Source organism: Eumetopias jubatus, unplaced genomic scaffold, assembly GCF_037043125.1.
Source record: "Eumetopias jubatus isolate StellerSeaLion01/CBP00866 unplaced genomic scaffold, mEumJub1_p1.0 scaffold_4, whole genome shotgun sequence".
Lineage (NCBI taxonomy): Eukaryota > Metazoa > Chordata > Mammalia > Carnivora > Otariidae > Eumetopias > Eumetopias jubatus.
This window is the reverse complement of record NW_028274810.1, coordinates 187483135-187502364: the sequence shown is the minus strand read 5'-3', so window position 1 is coordinate 187502364 and position 19230 is coordinate 187483135. Positions and strand designations below refer to the sequence as shown.

General features: G+C 35.8%; 1 pseudogene; it reads left to right on the top strand.

The window, feature by feature from the left end:
• Nucleotides 1-14252: 14252 nt before the first annotated feature.
• Nucleotides 14253-15165, top strand: LOC114220897 (small ribosomal subunit protein uS5 pseudogene; annotated as a pseudogene).
• Nucleotides 15166-19230: the final 4065 nt, after the last annotated feature.

The following is a 19230-nucleotide window of genomic DNA, read 5'->3' as shown; positions in this document are numbered from 1 at the left end:
CAGATAAGCAAAAGCTGAGGGAGTTCATCATCATTATATCTGCTTAACACACACTGTTAAAGGGAATCCTTCAAGTTCAAATGAAAGGGCACTAGACAGTATCATGAAAGCATACAAAAATATAAAACTCTCCACTAGAGATAAATACATGGACAAATTCAAAATTTTCTAATACAGGAATGAGGATGCATGAATTACTTTCACTATTGGTATAGGATTTAAAAGATAAAAGCATGTAAAAAGTTTAACTAAAAAACCATGTGAATGCATAAAAATATTTTATTTTATTTTTTAAAGATTTTATTTATTTATTTGAGAGAGAGAGAGAGAGAATGAGTGTTGGGGAGGGGCAGAGGGAGAAAAAGAGAAAGAAGCAGACTCCCTGCTGAGCAGGAAGACCAATGCAGTGCTGGATCTTAGGACCCTGAGATCATGACCTGAGCCAAAGATAGACGTTTAAGTGACTGAACCACCCAGGTGCCCCCAAAATATTTTTAAAAGATAACACTTATAACATAAGTGGAGTGGGGGAAGATGTAAATTGTAGTGGATTTGGTATGCAATTGAAGTTAAGCTGTTATCAAGTTAAAATTATAATGTAATAACTACAAGATGTTTTCTCTAACCCCCTTGGTAAGAAACAAAAATAAATGTAGAAGACACTCAAAGAAAATGAGAAAAGAATCAAAGCACACCATTAAAAAGATTCATAAAAGCCAGAGGAAGATGGCAAAAGAGGTAGAGGTTCAAAATAACTACAAAACATTCAGAAAACAATTAACAAAATGGCAATAAAATGTCCTTCCCTTCCAGTAATTACTTTAAATGTAAATGAATTAAGCTCATCAATCAAAAGATAGAGAGTGGCTGAATGGATGAAAAAAAATCCAACTAGGAGCTGGCTACCAAAGAGTCTCTTTAGATATAAAGACACACGTAGGCTAAAAGTGAAAGAGTAGAAAATGTATTCCATGCAAATGATAACCTAAAGAGATCAGGGCTGTACATACTTATATAGGACAAAATAGACTTTAAGTCAAAAACTGTCACAAAAGACAAAGAAGACATTATAAAATGATAAAAGTGTCAATTCACCAGAAAGATATCACAATTATAAATATAGTGGACATCATAGCAGAGGACCCAAATATATAAAGCAAACACTGAAAGAATTAGAGGAAGAAATAGACAATAATATAATAAGAGTAGGGGATTTCCATATCACACCTCCAATAACAGAGACAACAGTCAGACAAGATCAATAAGGAAAGAGAGAACCTGAACAGTACTATAGACCAATAGGACCTAAGAGACATATAAAGACCACTTTACCCAATAACAGCAACCTACTCATTCTTTTCAAGGAACATGGAACATTCTTCACATATTAAGCCACACATATGTCTTAACACATTTAAGAAGATTGAAATTAAAACAAATATACTTTCTAACCACATTAGAATGAAACTAGAAATCAATAGCAGGATGAAAATTGGAAAACATGTGAAAATTAAACAACATACCCTTGAACAACAGATGGGTCAAAGAAGAAATCACAAGGGAAATTAAAAAATATCTTGAGACAAATGAAAGTAAAAGCACATTATGCCAAAATTTATGGCATAAGCAAAAGCAGTGCTAAGAAGGAAGTTTACAGCAGAAAACATGTACATTAAAAGACACATCTCAAATCAACAACTTAACCTTAATACCTCAGAGAACTAGAAAAGAACAAACTAAGCCCAAAGTTAGTAGGAAGTTATCTGATCTAATAAAGACTGGAGCAGAAATAAGTGAAATGGCAAATGGAAAAAGAGTAGGAAAAAAAATCAATGAAACAAAGAATTGGTTTTTGAAAAGATGAATACATTTGGCAAAACTTAAGTAGACTAAGAAAAATGACAAAAAGAGACAAAAAAATTCAGAAATGAAATCAGAGACATTCCAACTGCCACAAAAATAAAAAGGATCACAAGAGACTACTATGAAAAATTACATACCAAGAAACTGGTTAATTTAGAAAAAAAATGGATAAATTTCCAGAAACATAAAATCTCCCAAGACTGAACCACAAAAAATTAGAAAACCTGAACAGACTGAAAATTAATCAGGCGATCAAATCAATTATCAAAACCTCCCAACAAAGAAAAGGCCAGGACCAGATGGCTTCACTGTAGAATTCTACCAAACATTTTTAAGAATTAACAATAATCCTTCTCAAACTATTCCGAAACACTGAAAAGGAAGGAATACTTCCACATTCATTGCATGAGGCCAGGGTTATACTGATAACAAAACTAGACAAAGATACTAGAAGAAAACTACCCACCAGTGTCTCTGATAATTATTGATATAAAATCTAGTAAACTGAAATCGACAGCACATTAAAAGGATTACACACCATCACCAAGTATGATTTATTCCTGGAAGGTAAAGATGATCCAACATATGAAAATTGATCAGTATAATACACAGAATAGAGGGTAAAGAGTACACAGTCATCCCACTGATGCAGAAAATGCATTTGACAAAACCCAATGTGTTTCATAGTAAAAATACTCAACAAACTAAGAATAAAAGGAAATTACCTCAACATAATAAAGATCATATATCAAACCCCACAGGTAATATCATATTTAATTGTGGAAAATGGAAAGCTTTCTCTCAGGACTACAAGGATGCCCACTCTCTACTTCTATTCAACATAGTACTAGAAATCCCAGCCCTAACAGTATGGTAAGAAAAAGAAATAAAGGCATCCAAGTAGAAAATGAAGTAATAAAATCACCTGTTTGCAGAAAACATGATCTTATATGAAAATTCTAAAAATTCTACAAAATAAAAATTGTTAGATCTAATAAACAAATTCATCAAATTTGCAGGATACAAATCAACACACAAAAGTCAATTGTTTCTATACATTAACAATGAACACTCTGTAAAGGACTAAAACTAAAAAGCATTGCTGGAAGAAATAAACACAAGTACATGGAATGACGGTCTCTGCTCATGGATTAGAAGACTTGATGTTAAAATGTAAATATTACTCAAAGCAATCTATAGATTCAATGCATCCCTATCATTATCCCAGTGGAATTTCTTAACAGAAATTTTTTAAAAATTCTAAAATTTATATGGAATTTCAAAAGACCTCAAAAAACTGAATGAATCTTGAGGAAGCAAAACAAAATTGCTGGCCTCACACTTTCTGATTTCAAAACATATTACAGCAAATATTTGAAATATTGAAAAGGGAGTCAGGGATACTGAGTGGACAAAAGACAGTCTCTTCAAAAGATGGTGCTGGGAAAATTGGATATTCAAATTTAAAAGATTGAAAGTAGACCCTTCCTCTTATAACACTCATAAAAATTAACCAAAAATGGATTCAAGATTTAAATGTAAGATCTGAGATCATAACACTGAAAACAGGTGGTAAACTCCTCAAACAATTAATAATAGAATTACCATATAATCTATAATCAGGCAATTCCACTTCTGGATAAATATTCAAAAGGATTGAAAACAAGATTTCAAAGAGATATTTTCACATCCATGTACATTACAATATTAATAACAATAGCAGGAAAGGGAAACAACCTAGAGGTCTATTGATGGGTGAATGGATAGAGAAAACATAGTATATACCTACAATGGAATATTATGCAACCTTATAAAAGGAAGGAAATCTTGTCATGTGTTACAACATGGATGGAACTTGAGGATATTATGCTAAGTGAAATAAACCAGATCCAAAGAGAAAATGCTGCATAATGGTACATGTATGAGGTATCTAAATTAGTCAAACGTTAGAAAGTAGGATGGAGGTGGCCTGGGGCTCAGGGAGGGTGCAGCTTCAGTTTCATAAGATGGAAATTTCTAGAGATCTGTTGCACAATATTCATGTATACTACTGTACTATACACTTAAAATGGTTAAGATGGTAAATTTGTTGTGTTTTTTACCACAATAGAAAAAAATAAAAGTCAGTTATTGCAGCTTCACTTATATGCTCTTTTGGATTATTAAAAATGATTCTTGACAGGTACATAACTTCATGCTTATAAAATTATGTTTATTAAGTTATGCTTTGATGCTTATAAATTATGTGGATTCTCTTCTAAACTCATACCAAGACATGTTCTTAATACCTGCTTATTAACAGCTGTGGGACCAAATATATCTTTGAATACCCAATACTTATAATAATAATATAAAGGCAAGTGGTAAAACATTTTTTAACATTTACTTAGTGCCACATACAAAGTACTTTATGTATATTTCCCATTTAGTCCTCGGAGCTTCATTTATCCCTCCAACAAGCAGAACCATTCTAACTTCACATCAACAAATAGCATATTCATACTCAGAGTAAAATATGTGGCAGATGCTTACGATCCACATCACTTGAAATTCTTTGTTTACAATATCTTTCCAATCACATCGCACCTAGAAGACCTGTCCTTACTTAAACCTTTTTAATTAAAATATATCTTATTCCTTTAAGCATAATTAACGTGACATTTTCTGTATATCCATCTATTGTGTTTATATATTTGTTAGGACAAAGCTCATGGTGTGAGCCTGAGAACAGCTTATGGACAGGGGTAAGGTTCTGTTTATTTCCAAATCCCTAACACATGTGGTAAGACAGCAGAACATATTTTTACCATTATTAATGTTTTCATTATGGATGGTTATATTACATGAAGAATGGTTTATATTTTTAATGGGTTTAGAGAAAGCAGTGCATAACCATAAATGATGAAATGATAAAGCACACAATACTAATGGCACAGACACACTTAACTAATACAGCATCCATTGACACTACCACAGAATAGAAACCAGCTTCTAATTTCACAAAAGCAGTGGTTGTGGCAATAAAATTTTTGGAAAAAAAACAAAAGAGCAAAAAACATATGAATTGGCTCTTAAACCAGGAGAGATGATGGACTCTGAAAAACAAACTGCGGGTTCTAGAGGGGAGGAGGGTAGGGGGATGGGTTAGCCTGGTGATGGGTATTAAAGAGGGCACATTCTGCATGGAGCACTGGGTGTTACGAACAAACAATGAATCATGGAACACTACACCAAAACAAATGATGTAATATATGGTGATTAACATAACAATAAAAAATTAAAAAAATTAAAAGGATGGTAAGTGATCTGGAAATGAGAATGAAAGGACTTCAATTAGGGGAAACCAGTGTGAGTAAAGGTACTGGAAAGGTATACAATTGTTATAGCTTGGGGACAGCAGTGTCAGTATAGAGGAATAATATGGTGTAAGGTTGGAGAGGTATACCCCATTTATACCCAGATTTCTAACTTCAAATTGCCCATCCAAAACACACCACTACCCAGCTATTTTCTTTTTTATACCTAAGATAAGGGCATTTCATTTTGTGCTTTTGACAGGGTGTAACCAGCCCAGATTGGGGGCCAGAGACAGTCCTTAGTTCAAATCAGGGTTACACAGCTAATTGGCCATTTGTTTTTTAAGAATTACTTATAATTGCTGAACTTTAATTTCTTCAGCTACAAAAGAGTGAAAAAATACTCTCTTATAATGATTGTGGTGAAAATCACTTAAAATAGGGGCGCCTGAGTGGCTCCGTCGGGTAAGTGTCTGCCTTCGGCTCAGGTCATGATCCCAGAGTCCTGGGATCGAGCCCCACGTCGAGCTCCCTGCTAAGTGGGGAGCCTGCTTCTCACTCTCCCTCTGCCTGCTGCTCTCTCTCCCTGTCAAATAAATAAATAAAATCCTAGAAAAAAAAGAAAATTACTTAAAATATAGTGTGAAAATTACTTCAAAGTGTGTAAAACTTCTAGTACTGTAGCATATATTAGATACACAATAAATGTTATTTGCTTATGTTTCTTACTTACTTACATAACTCCTAAATCTAGCAGTAATTATGAGTAAGCCTTTATTTAATTCCCTGAATTTACTTAGATCTACATCTATAGTATGATTCAGAAAAGGGGTACAGATAATATTAACACTTTGAGAAATCATTTATAAAATGGCTGGTGATTTGTGTCTAGTAGTATCGTTACTCCTGAAAATCTCTAGCAACCATGGAAAGAGTGATCCATTTGTGTGGATAACTGAACAAAATGAGGATGGATCCCAAGAGTGTGGCTAATGACAATCTAGCCACATAAAGAATGAGACATTTTGTTTTCTCTCTTCTAAACTCTGAGCAGAAGTCTAAGATATATTGCATTAGTTACATTGTTCTGTGACCCTTATGATTTTAAGAGTAGTAATGTGAACCTAAAAATAGAATGGCTAAAAATAGAACAGGATATAATTGTTGAGCACTACTAATATTCAGGAATACTAATATTCAGGAATAAAGACTCTTTCATGATTCATTTTTTAAAACTATTTATTCCGAAATATTTTACTTCAACTATATACTTGCCCTTCCTTTTTTCTTTTTTATCAGATACTGTTCTGGTGCTATTCTGTTTGCCAGACATTTTATTGCACTATTATAAACATTTTATATGCATTTGTTAAATACTTAAATCAGGTTGATTCTGGGCAAAGAAAATATAATTAGCAAAGAAATTAACTAAATTCCATTTGTTATGTTTGTTACAAGGGATAGCTATGTGTTAAAGAAAGCATTAATTGTGGCTGTTTTCAATGTCTGTCTGGGTCCACACTCTCCACACAAACAGGTGTGCATTATAGAATGCAAGATATTTGGAAATGCAAATATAGTTTTGGATGTTTTTATAAGATTAAAGCTTTGACCAAGATTGAACAAATTAAAATCAACACATGCTAAGCCTTGTAAATTAAAGCAGAAACAAAGTTTTACTTATCTAATGTTAGTTATTGTATCCTCTTCAGATATTAGCCAAGGTTTAATTTTTGAAACCAGGAAACTAAACAGGTTGACACCGTCTGCAGATATACAGCAACAGCATGAATCTGAAATAAAATAAGTGCTCAACAGAGGAATCCTTACAAGCTTTTTTTGGTGGGATATTTAGCAGGCCCTGATTGTTTTCCAAGGAGTAGGTTTCTAGACACATTATCTTTGTTTCAGTATCTTCAAGAGATACTACACGGGTTTCTCAGAATTTGCTTCTTAGGATCTTAAAGTGCAGAAGATTATATCTCCTGCACTTCTAAAAGGACATATTTCCTTTTATTAAAAAGGGATAGCTTCCCATCTTATAAAATATTTTATATAAAATTTAAAATGAATACTCATCATCTCATATGCAGGATTTATTATGTGTGGGCTATTTATTTGACAGATAGGGCCAGAACTTATGGAAAAGTATCTGTATGAGTGGTGGAATAATCTGGCACAATTTTTGCTATTCTATAGGAAGTGTTTTTTACTACGTGGGATTGAATGAGAAGACATTTAGTGATTCATTTTTTAATTTGCAATTGATTGTTGGGTAGTTCATCCAATTAGCTATCAAATTTAGTATCACACAGATATCTTACCTAACAATTATGTTTGGTATTTCTGACAAATACTACGAGCAACACAGGTAGCAAAAATATATTGACTTTGAGAGTTCACACACAAGTTTGAGACTGTGAGGCAAGAGACCTGAGCTCCTACTCAGCTTGTCTACTTGCTTTCCATGTTATGGGTTGAATATTGTATCCCAAAAAGGTTAGAAGTCCTAACTCCTAGTACCTTAGAATGTGGTACTAGTACCAACTCCTAGTACCTCCAAATAAATACAGGGTCTTTACAGAGTTAATCAAGTTAAAATGAGGTCATTAGTGTGGACCTTAATCCAGTATGACTGTTGTCCTTATTTAAAAAAGGAAATTTGGACACAGACAAACACAAAGGGAAGAAGGCCATATGAAATGAAGACAGAGGATAGAGCAATACATGTATAAACCAAGGCATACCAACAGCCAAACCAGTTGAAACCAGGAAAACACAAAGAAGGATCCTTCCCCTCCAGGTTTCCGAGGGAGCATGGCCCTGCTGACATCCTGATTCCAGATTTCTTTTCCCCAGACTGAGACAATAAATTCTGTTGTTTGAAGCCACGCAGGTTTTGGTACTTTGCTATGGCTGCCTTAGCAAACTCAGAAACCAAGTGAACCTTTTTTAAAAAAGATTTTATGTATTTATTTGACACACAGAGAGAGTGAGCATAAGCAGGGGGAGTGGGAGAGGGAGAAGCAGGTTCCCTGCTGAGTGGGAAACCTGATGTGGGGCTCGATCCCAGGACCCTCTGATCTGACCCGAGCCAAAGGCAGATGCTTAACGCATTAAGCCACCCAGGCACCCCTGACACCATGTGAACATAAATAACATTTCGCCTTTGAGGTTTTTTAATCTATAAAATGGAAATAAGACGATAAAAGCTATATCCATTTTTTTAAAAAGAGTTGTTTCGAGAATCAAATGAGACAAGTGTCAAAGAGAGTGTATGGGTCTGTGTATTCACATTCTAAGCATAAAAATTTGACAATATGTGTCAAAGTGTATGAGTAAGATAGATACATGTTTCAGGTTTAACTGTGTGCATATATGTGTACACATAATGTATTTTAATATACAACACTTGAATAAATTTTTCTTGAGTTCCTAAAAGGCAGAGGTAGGATCTTTTTCCTTTTTATATCCTCATTGCACCCCATTAGGTCTTTTACCCAAGTAGAACTTGGTGGAAATTCAATACATTGTGGTTGAATTATATCTGCAATATTAGGCACCTACAAACAAGTAAATATTACAAAAAATATTTTTTCCCAGAATTAATGCTAAAGGTATAAGAGATTTAGAGCTATCATTACGGAAGAATATATATGAAATTAAAATAAGTATGCCAATCCTTAAATAAAAAAATTTTATTTATCTCAGGGTTGGGATTAGATTTTCACACTTTGGATCTGAATTTGGAAATGCTTTACCTTTTTTTGTCATGTCACACCATGTGCCTGTTCATGGTACACTGCTATTCTAATAGTCCTGAAGCACATAGAAACTTTAGGTAAGTTTTCTAGGACTGATGTAGTAAAAATGAACTAATTTGCAGATAAAATTGTCGATGACTTCAACAAAATAAATTTCCTATCTTTAGTTGTAGGATTACCAAAAGAAAAAAACCAACAAATAATTAGAATTGCAATTTAAATGATCATATATTTTATAATATTAGCTGCACTGTTAGTTATTGAACATTTGGAGTTTTTAAAATATGTGAGAATTAACTATTATGATTGTATTTGTTATATTTTATTTTGGCTTTAGGTGCATTCTTCATCAAATTGGAATTTAAAGAGACTATAATTTATAAAAACATGATACTAGCAATATAAAATCTACTTCATGGCAAGAAGATATAATAGAATGGGATGTAATTTTATTATTATTCTTTTAGGTTTTTGTGTAGAATTTAGTGAGAACAAAAACAGTGTGGTCTTTAGCTCATAAACAAACATTACTTTTAAACATAGTCTCAAAAAAGAAATTATTTTCAGGCTATCATATTAAAGTTGTCCTTAACTGTAGTAAAAGTATAATCAAGTAACATATGTATGTAATATAATATAAAGTATCTTATTTTCTTCGATTCTTTAGTTTTAATTCCTCTATGAATGAAAATAAGGTTTTAAAAATCAGATAAAGGGGCACCTGGGTGGCTCATTCAGTTAGGTGTGTGCCTTTGGCTCAGGTCATGATCCCAGGGTCCTGGGATTGAGCCCTGCATCAGGCTCCACGCTCAGCAGGAAGCCTGCTTCTCCCTCTCCCACTCCCCCTGCTTGTACACACACTCTGTGTGTGTGTGTCAAATAAACAAATAAAATCTTTTTTAAAAATCAGATAAATATGGGGCACCTGGATGGTTCAGTTGGTTAAGCGGCTGCCTTCGGCCCAGGTCATAATTCCAGGGTCCTGGGATCGAGCCCCACATTGGGCTCCCTGCTGAGTGGGGAGCCTGCTTCTCCCTCTCCCTCTACCTGCCGCTCCCCCTGCGTGTACTCTCTCTCTCTCTAATCAAAAGTCTTTTAAAAAAATCAGATAAATACAAGTTCAAGGAAAACAGATTTAGTGATGTTCATCTGTATCATATGGTTCCATATCAGTATACAAAACAGCAACTAAAGCCATAAATTATAAATAATATAATGTATATTTGATATCCATAGTACATTCCTCTATTCTTAAAAGAAATATCTTTACTGTTCTGTAATATTGAAGGCATCCTTTTTTTGTAAAAATAAAAAAACATGAAAATAAATTATTGATTACTATTCAAGTAATACCAATTTGAGAAAACTTACAGAAAAATGACAAAACAACTATGGAAATGTAGCTGCACTGTCAGAATGAGTATTTTATACTTTGTTTTCATGTATGGTAGTGAATTACTTCTTTGGCTTTCTAAAAGTGAATCCAATAAATTATTACATTTAAACATGTCTAAAACAATTATAGACTGCACAGTGACCTTCCTCATTAATTTCTCTCTTTTTTTTGCATTTTATTTTACTGAGGTATAATTGGCATATAACATTTTATTAGCTTTAGGTGTACCACAAAATGATTTGGTGTTTTATATATTACAAAATGATCACCACAGAAAGTCCAGTTACCATTTGTCACCCTACATAGTTATAAATTTTGTGTGTGTGATGAGTACACACACACAAATCTTTTAAGATTTACTTTCTTAGCAACTTTCAAATATGCAATACAATATTATTAACTATAGTAACTATGTTGTACATTACATCCCCAGGATTTATTTACTTTGTAACTGGAAGCTTGTACCTTTTGAACTCCTTCACCCATTTCACCTACCTTCCACTCCCTATCCCCTCTAGCAATCACCAATCCATTCTTTTTATCTATGAGCTTGAGTTTTGTTTTGTTTTGTTTTGCTTTCATTTGATTTGTTCCTCTGTTTTGTTTTTTTTTAGATTCCACATATAAGTGAAATCATACAGTGTTTGTTGTTTTATAACTTGAATGAAAGACCTAAAACCATAAAACTCTTAGAAAATAACACAGGTGGTAAACTCCATGACATCAGTCTTGGCAATGACTTTTTGGATCTGACTCCAAAAACAAGGGCAACAAAAGCAAAAATAAACAAGTGGAATAACATCAAACTAAAAACTTCTGCACAGCAAAGGAAATAATCAACAAAATGAAAAGTCAATCTACTGAACTTAATATCCAAAGTATATCTAGAACTCATACAAACTCAATAACAACAACAAAATCAATCTAATTAAACAATGAGCAGAGGACCTGAATAGTCATTTTTCCATAAGAAGACATACAAATGGCTAACAAGCACAAGAAAAGATGTTCAGCATCACTAATGATCAGGGAAATGCAGATCAAAACCACAATGAGGTATCACCTCACACTAGTGACAATGGCTAAAATAAAAAACACAAGAAATAACAAGGGTTGGCAAAGACAGAGAAAAAGGAACCCTTCTGCCCTATTGGGGGGGAATGTAAATTGGTGTAGCCACTGTGGAAAACAGTACAGAAGTTCCTCAAAAAATTAAAAATAGAAATATCATATGACCCAATAATACCACTACTGGATATTTACCCAAAGAAAATGAAAACTCTAATTGAAAAAGATATATGCATCCCTATGTTTATTGCATTATTTACAATAGCCAAGATATGGAAGCTACCTAAGTGTCCACCAATAGATGAATGGTTAAAGAAAGTGTGATATATATAAAATGGAATACTGTTCAACCATAAAATATAAGGTAATCTTGCCATTTGTGACAACATAAATGAACCTTGAGGGATTATGCTAAGTGAAATAAGCCAGACATAGAAAGGCAAATACCTCACTCATTTCTTTGTTGGGGAAGACTTTACATTCTTGCTCTATAAATCTTGGAACCAGATATTTTCCTTTAAAAGCAGAAATCAAAATGTTAGGAAAGTCATTATGTGGATAAACATAGGTGGTTAAAATAATAAATGACTTGCATATTGAATATCTTTGGCAGTGACCAAGCTTTCTTTTAAATCATGCTAAATACAGTTAAATCACTTTTAACATCTTGACTTATTTTTGATTCATAAAAAATTATTTGAAAACTTCTAGTGGATTTTAATATCTCAAGCCAAATATATATAAGACTACCTAAAACTCTAAGTGTTAGTTTTAATTTAAATGGGCTCATATAATTTGGGTCTGATGTATTCCTCTTAGCAAACTATATCTATCTATCTATCTATATATATATACATATATATACATATATATATCAACTTAATATGTGTTAAATGCCCATGTCATGATTTATCAATGAAACATCAAGTAATTTTTTCCCTTTAGATTCATTTTTTGCCACCCTCCTTCACCCTTCAGATTCATTTAAAAATTTTTTTTCCTTTAAATTAGTATTTTTGTATTCTTTGGGTAAATACCCAGTAATGCAACTGTTGGATCATAGGGCAGTTCTATTTTTAACTTTTTGAGGAACCTCCATACTGTTTTCCAGAGTGGCTACACCATTTGGATTCCCACCAACAATGCAAGAAAATTCCCTTTTCTCCACATCCTCACCAACACCTGTTGTCTCTTGTGTTGTTGATTTTAGCCACTGTCTGACAGGTGTGAGGTGATATCTCATTGTAGTTTTGATTTGTATTTCCCTGATGATGAATGATGTTGAACATCTTTCCATGTGTCTGTTGGTCATCTGTATGTCTTCTTTGGAAAAATGTATATTCATGTCTTCTGCCCATTTTTTAATTGGATTATTTGTTTTTGGAGGGTTGAGTTTTATAAGTTCTTTATAATTTTTTGGGTACTAACCATTTATAAGACATGCCATTTGCAAATATCTTCTCCCACTCCATAGGTTGCCTTTGAAGTTTGTTGACTGTTTCCCTCACTATTCAGGAGATTTTTATTTTGATGATGTCCCAATAGTTTATTTTTGCTTCTGTTTCCTTTGCCTCAGAAGACATATCTAGAAAGAAGTTGTTATTATCGCTGTCAAAGAGGTTACTGTCTGTGTTCTCCTCCAGGATTTTTATGATTCCCTGTCTCACATTCAGGTCTTTAATCCATATTGAATTTATTTTTGTTTGGTGAAAGAAAGTGATCCAGTTTCATTCTTTTGCATGTTGCTGTCCAGTTTTCCCAAGACAATTTGCTGCATCATCTACAATAGCCAAATTATGCATCAACTGATGAATGGATAAAGAAGATGTGGTATATATACAATGGAATATTACTCAGCCATAAAAAAATGAAATATTGCCATTTGCAACAACATGGATGGAGCTAGAGATTGTAATACTAAGCAAAGTAAGCCAGTCAGAGAAAGACAAGTACCAAATGATCTCCCTCATATATGGAACTTAAGAAACAAAACAAATGAGCAAAGGGAAAAATGAGGGGTGGGGGCAAACCAAGAAACAGACTCTTAAGTATAGAGAACAAACCGATGGTTACCAGAGGGGAGGTGGGTGAGGGGATGAGGTAAATAGGTGATGGGGATTAAGGCATGCACTTGTTGGGGCACCTGGGTGGCTCAGTCATTAAGCGTCTGCATTGGCTCGGGTCATGATCTCAGGGTCATGAGATTGAGCCCTGCATGGGCTCTCTGCTCAGCAGGAAGCCTGCTTCTCCTTCTCCCCCACCCTCTGCTTGCCTTCCCTCTCTTGCCGTGTCTCTGTCAAATAAATAAATAAAATCTTTAAAAAAAATGTTTTTAAAGGCATGTACTTGTTATGATGAGCACCAGGTGCTGTATGAAAGTGTTGAATCACTATATTGTATACCTGAAATTAATATTACACTGTATGTTAACTAACTGGAATTAAAATAAAAACTTTAAAATTTTAAAAAATAAAATTTTTTTCAAATAAATTTTTTTTTCATGTGAGTATTGAGATTCAAAGTAAAGAGAAGTTGGTCAACACCAAACAAGTGAAAGGAGATTGTACACAATATTATAGAATGTGCCAAGATATTCTGTTTCTCATAATAAAGCTGTTGCCTCTAAAAATATAATACACACATTAATGTAATGAATCAATAGCATTTTCATTTTAATGCTGCTCATCCTATGCACATTTTCTTAGTATTTCTTCGTTCCTTGTGTGCTGTTTGAATTGCATGTCACCAGTCCTTTATAACATTTTCTCCGTAATGGTAGGTTTCCTCTCTGCAGGTTTCAGTGGCCGTGGTAGCAAACTAACTTCATAAGTCCACAATGCCGCTTCTTCTCCTAGAGAACATCAAATGGCGGATGACGCTGGTGCTGCTGCAGAGCCCAGAGGGCAGGGCAGGGGGGCCTCGGGGGGCGGGGCCCTGGAATGGGAGGCTGCGGAGGTATCCTCGGAGGCTTAGGCAGCTGCATTGGGGCGGGCTCGCGGCAGCGTCGGGGCCGGGTTTGAGGCCACGGAGCTTGGGGAGGCAAGGCCGAGGACAAGGAGTGCCATCACCAAGCTAGGCCGCCTGGTCAAGGACATGAAGATCAAGTCCCTGGAGGAGAGCTATCTTTTCTCTCTGCATATCAAGGAATCTGAGATCATTGATTTCTTCCTGGGAGCATCTCTCAAGGACGAGGTTCTGAAGATCATGCCTGTGCAAAAGCAGACCCGTGCTGGCCAGCGGACCAGGTTCAAGGCGTTTGTTGCCATCGGAGATTACAACAGACACGTAGGCCTGGGTTTCAAGCACTCCAAGGAGGTCGCCACTGCCATCCATGGGGCCATCACCCTGGTCAAGCTTTCCATCGTCCCCGTGAGGCAAGGCTACTAGGGCAACAAGATCAGCAAGCCCCACACTGTCCCATGCAAGGTGACTGGTCTCTGTGGCTCTGTGCTGGTGCGTGTCATCCCCGCCCCCAAGGCACTGGCATTGTTTCAGCCCCTGTGCCGAAGAAGCTACTGATGATGGCCACTATCGACAACTGACACACCTGGGCCAGAGGCTGCACTGCCACCCTGGGGAACTTTGCTGAGGCTACTTTTGATGCCATCTCCAAGACCTACAGATATCTCACCCCTGACCTCTGGAAGGAGATGGTGTTCACCAAGTCTCAATACCAGGAATTCACTGACCATCTTATGAAGATCCACACCAGAGTCTCCGTGCAGAGGACCCAGGCTCCAGCTGTGGCCACCACCTAGTTTTATACAAGAAAAATAAAGTGAACTAAAGCTTGTTAAAAAATAAATAAATAGGGGCACCTGGGTGGCTCAGTCGTTAAGTGTCTGCCTTTGACTTAGGTCATGATCCCAGGCTCCTGGGATGGAAACCCCGCATCAGGCTTTCTGCTCCGTGGGAAGCCTGTTTCTCCCTCTCCCACTCTCCCTGCTTGTGTTCCCTCTCTTGCTGTGTCTCTCTCTGTCAAATAAATAAATAAAATCTTTAAAATAAAAATAAATAAATAAATAAATAAGTCCACAATGCCAACTCTAACTGCATTGAAATTACAAAATAAAAATGGCTGTTTTTACATATTCATTAAAACAATTTAGGTCTGAGTTATTTAATATAAATTATAATCATAGTCATAGGGTATAAGATTGCAAAAAAAATAGTTTGATCTTTTTGACACAGTTGCTCTATCTACTGGATTCTTTCTCTGGATGTATTAGCTTCTCTCATTTTTTATGAATCGTTGAATTCTTCTTTTGCATTTATGATAATACATGCAACTTGTATAGTAGCAAGCCAACTGATTAGCATTTGTATTGCAAATTTTGTTCATTTATATGGAAAATTTGAACTTTCTCCAACAACAATGCCTTAATATTTCTTGCTTCTTAAGTCATAGACAGTTGCCTCTGTCAGCATTTCTAACCTTGTGTGGGTGAGGTTATAAATATACATACATAAACACATACATGACAAATTTTCCTAGGCCTCACTCATTTGTGGGCATAATTGCTTTTATACTAAGTAACTTGAATTCCACTGGATTTTGCCCCAACATGTGTTCAAGACTCCCAAAAAGCTTTTCTAACTTCCCAGAAACACTGGAGCATAGAGATGGGACTTCTCCAGGAGGACCTGAAGCCAGCTGCAATTGCATTCTAATCCCCTGAAGCCCACGGTGCAGAATAGCCACTGCCACCTGGTGACCCTCATTCCCTGACAGCAATGATGTCCCCCGGCAGCCCTGCACCTCTGATCATTTCCCTGTTTCCAAGTCCATTCCCTTTGTCGGAAATCCCTGACAAACCCTGCTGAGCGATGAGGCCTCCACTCTTCTTTTCAATAAATAGTCATGGCAGTAGGCCCAGGGAAGTGGGGGACAAAATTTCTTTCTTTCCTGCTGTCAGTGTATCTAAACAGTGCTATTTGTATCTTAATAAAATAGCCCTGTGTTATTTTCTTCTAGTGCCTCTCATCACAGCACCCACAGATCACAACCTGACCAGTTACACCAGTTGTAATGCGGAGGCCCTTTCTCCAGCCTTAGTCTCTCGTTGGATATGGGTTTTTGTGGGTCTTCCCAGTTTCCCCATCTGTCCATACATATATAAGCCTAACTTCAAATATGTTAGGACCTACCGCACACCTATTTGTATGTATTTAAAAACAGTCTCACTTGGGGGCACCTGGGTGGCTCAGTGGGTTAAGCACCTGACTCTTGATTTTGGCTAAGATCATGAACTCAGGGTCCTGAGATCAAGAACCCCACCTCCAGCTCCTCGCTCAGCAGGGAGTCTCTCAAGATTCTTTCTCCCTCTCCCTCCCCCTCTGCTTCTCTCTCTGCATGCATTTGGGTGCTCTTTCCCTCTCTCTCTCTCGAATAAATAAATAAATTAATTTAAAAAAGGCAGCCTTACTGAGTTTTCTCCCTCTCTCTTCACCATGATACTTAGTCCCTTCTCTTCTCTGCTTAGAAAAAAAGAAAAGAAGAAAGGGAGGGAGGGAAGAAGGGAGGAAGGGGATGTCAGTGATACATAACCAATCCCCAAAATCCATCTGTATTTTAGCATCCCTCATATCCCTTATCTTCTTAATTTTTTTTCATTTTACTTTTATTTAGCCCTTTAGCAGCTGAAACTTACAAAGTAATTTGTTCAGCTACTGATCCTTTCTTGTTTTCTACACAGTAACAGATGAAAAGAAATTGGCTTTTCCTGCAAAACAAAAACAAAAACAAACAAACAAAAATCTTTAGAGTTTTGAGGTTTCTTGCACCAGAGTGTGCCCCAGAATTAGTATCTGCTCCTTTCTAAATCCTTCCTGAATGTAGCCTCCTTGGAGTATTCGGTGGGGCAAGTTTAAGATTTCATATCAATCTGGTGGATGGCCATAAAGCCAAATTTAACTAAATTAAAAATACAATGGTCCTTGTCTTTGGATAGCAAAGAGAAAATCCATATTCAATAGCCTGTATGACCAGTTAGCTTTTTAGATCTTCTTGCCTCTAACAACCACATTACATAACTAACAAAACAACCAGCTACTTGGCTTTTCCAAGGAAAGAGGCCACATGATGTCACAGAGGCTACTCTGGACAGGAATCTGTAGCTCATGGGGAGAGTGGCACTGAGAAGATCTGGGAAGCCCACAGACTGGGGCCCACACACCTTACCCCTTCAGTTTCATCATTCCTAAAATGGGAATAAATGTCACTTATTTCCTATGATGATTATGATAATGTAATTAGTATATGAGAAGCTTTTATAAAGTGTTTATTAAATGTTATTAACTCAATTTAGAATTCTTGATTTTCCATATCTGACTCTAGTCTTGTTTATTTTAAACTTTCCTTAATTACACAACATTGATCTCTTTCATTTTGTTATTATTCATTATACTACATCATTTTCCACTTTAAATAGTAATCATTATTATGGTTATAAGAATGGTAATGTGCTAATTATATTAATAATGAGTCATTGTTTTCTATGAGTCCCCTAAAATCTTTTTATTAAACAAGTCAAAATGTCAACTATGTTTGTTGATTACAACTTGCATTTATTATTAATTTTATCCTTGATAAGTGTTTGCACTAAACTAAGGAGTCTTTTAAAACTCTAGCTAAGAATGCTATCCTATCCACTTGGATTCATTGTCACCATGTCTCACCAGTGTTATCTTATGAGTTTGAACTTCCAAATTAGGGTGACCATTTATCAATAAATTAAAAATTAACCAAAGGATAAATAAGGGATAAGATCTTCCAGATGAATAGCACTCAAATGAATATTAATTTGCAGAGATAAATATGGCATACAAAATAGTATTAAAATTATTTTGGCTATATAGGTAGGTATTTTAAACTATTTTGCATGTGTGTAAATTGTGCAATATTTCTCTTTTTTTAAGGTTTTATTTATTTATTTCAGAGAGCGAGAGGGAGAGACAGAGCTCATGCAAGTGGGAGAGCAGAGGGAAGAGTGGAGAGGGAGGGACATGGAGAGGGAGAGAGAATCTCCGGCAGACTTCCTGCTCAGCTCAGAGCCTGCCAGGGGCTCAATCTCACCAGGACCCTGAGATCATGACCTGAGCCAAAACCAACAGTCAGATGCTTAACCAGCTGAGCCACCCAGGCACCCCAATTGTGCAATATTTCTATAAAATCTATTTTCTTTTCGGTGTCATTAAGTACCTACACATAGTCACTTACAGGAACTTTATTTTTTTTTTAAGATTTTATTTATTTATTTGTCAGAGAGAGAGAGCACAAAGCAGGGGGAGTGGCAGGCAGAGAGAGAGGAAGAAGCAGACTCCCCACTGAGCGGGGAGCCCAATGTGGGACTCGGTCCCAGGACCCTAGGATCATGATCTGAGCCAAAAGCAGATGCCCAACCGATTGAGCCACCAAGACGTCCCTTACAGGAACTTTAGAAAGAAACTTCTGACAGATTCAGAATAGTATTTATGCCCTTCAATGCTTGTCCTCCAACCTTATTGAGTATCTATGGGCCCAGATGAGCTAACACTATTTTTTTCAGGCAAAATCACTTTCAAACCCATTTACACACAGTTTGAAATTGTTGTAATTTTTCTAACAGACACATCTTTTAAAGTATGACCTTATTTACTAATCTTAATCATAATATACACAACTACAATTTATAACATCTTTACCTGGTTTTCATTTTCCTAACCTATTTTAGAATGTTTCTTTCTTTCCTTTTTTTTTTAAGATTTTTTTTATTTGACACAGCGAGAGAGGGAACACAAGCAGGGAGAGTGGGAGGGGGAGAAGCAGGCTTCCCAGGGAGCGGGGAGCCCGATGTGGGGCTCA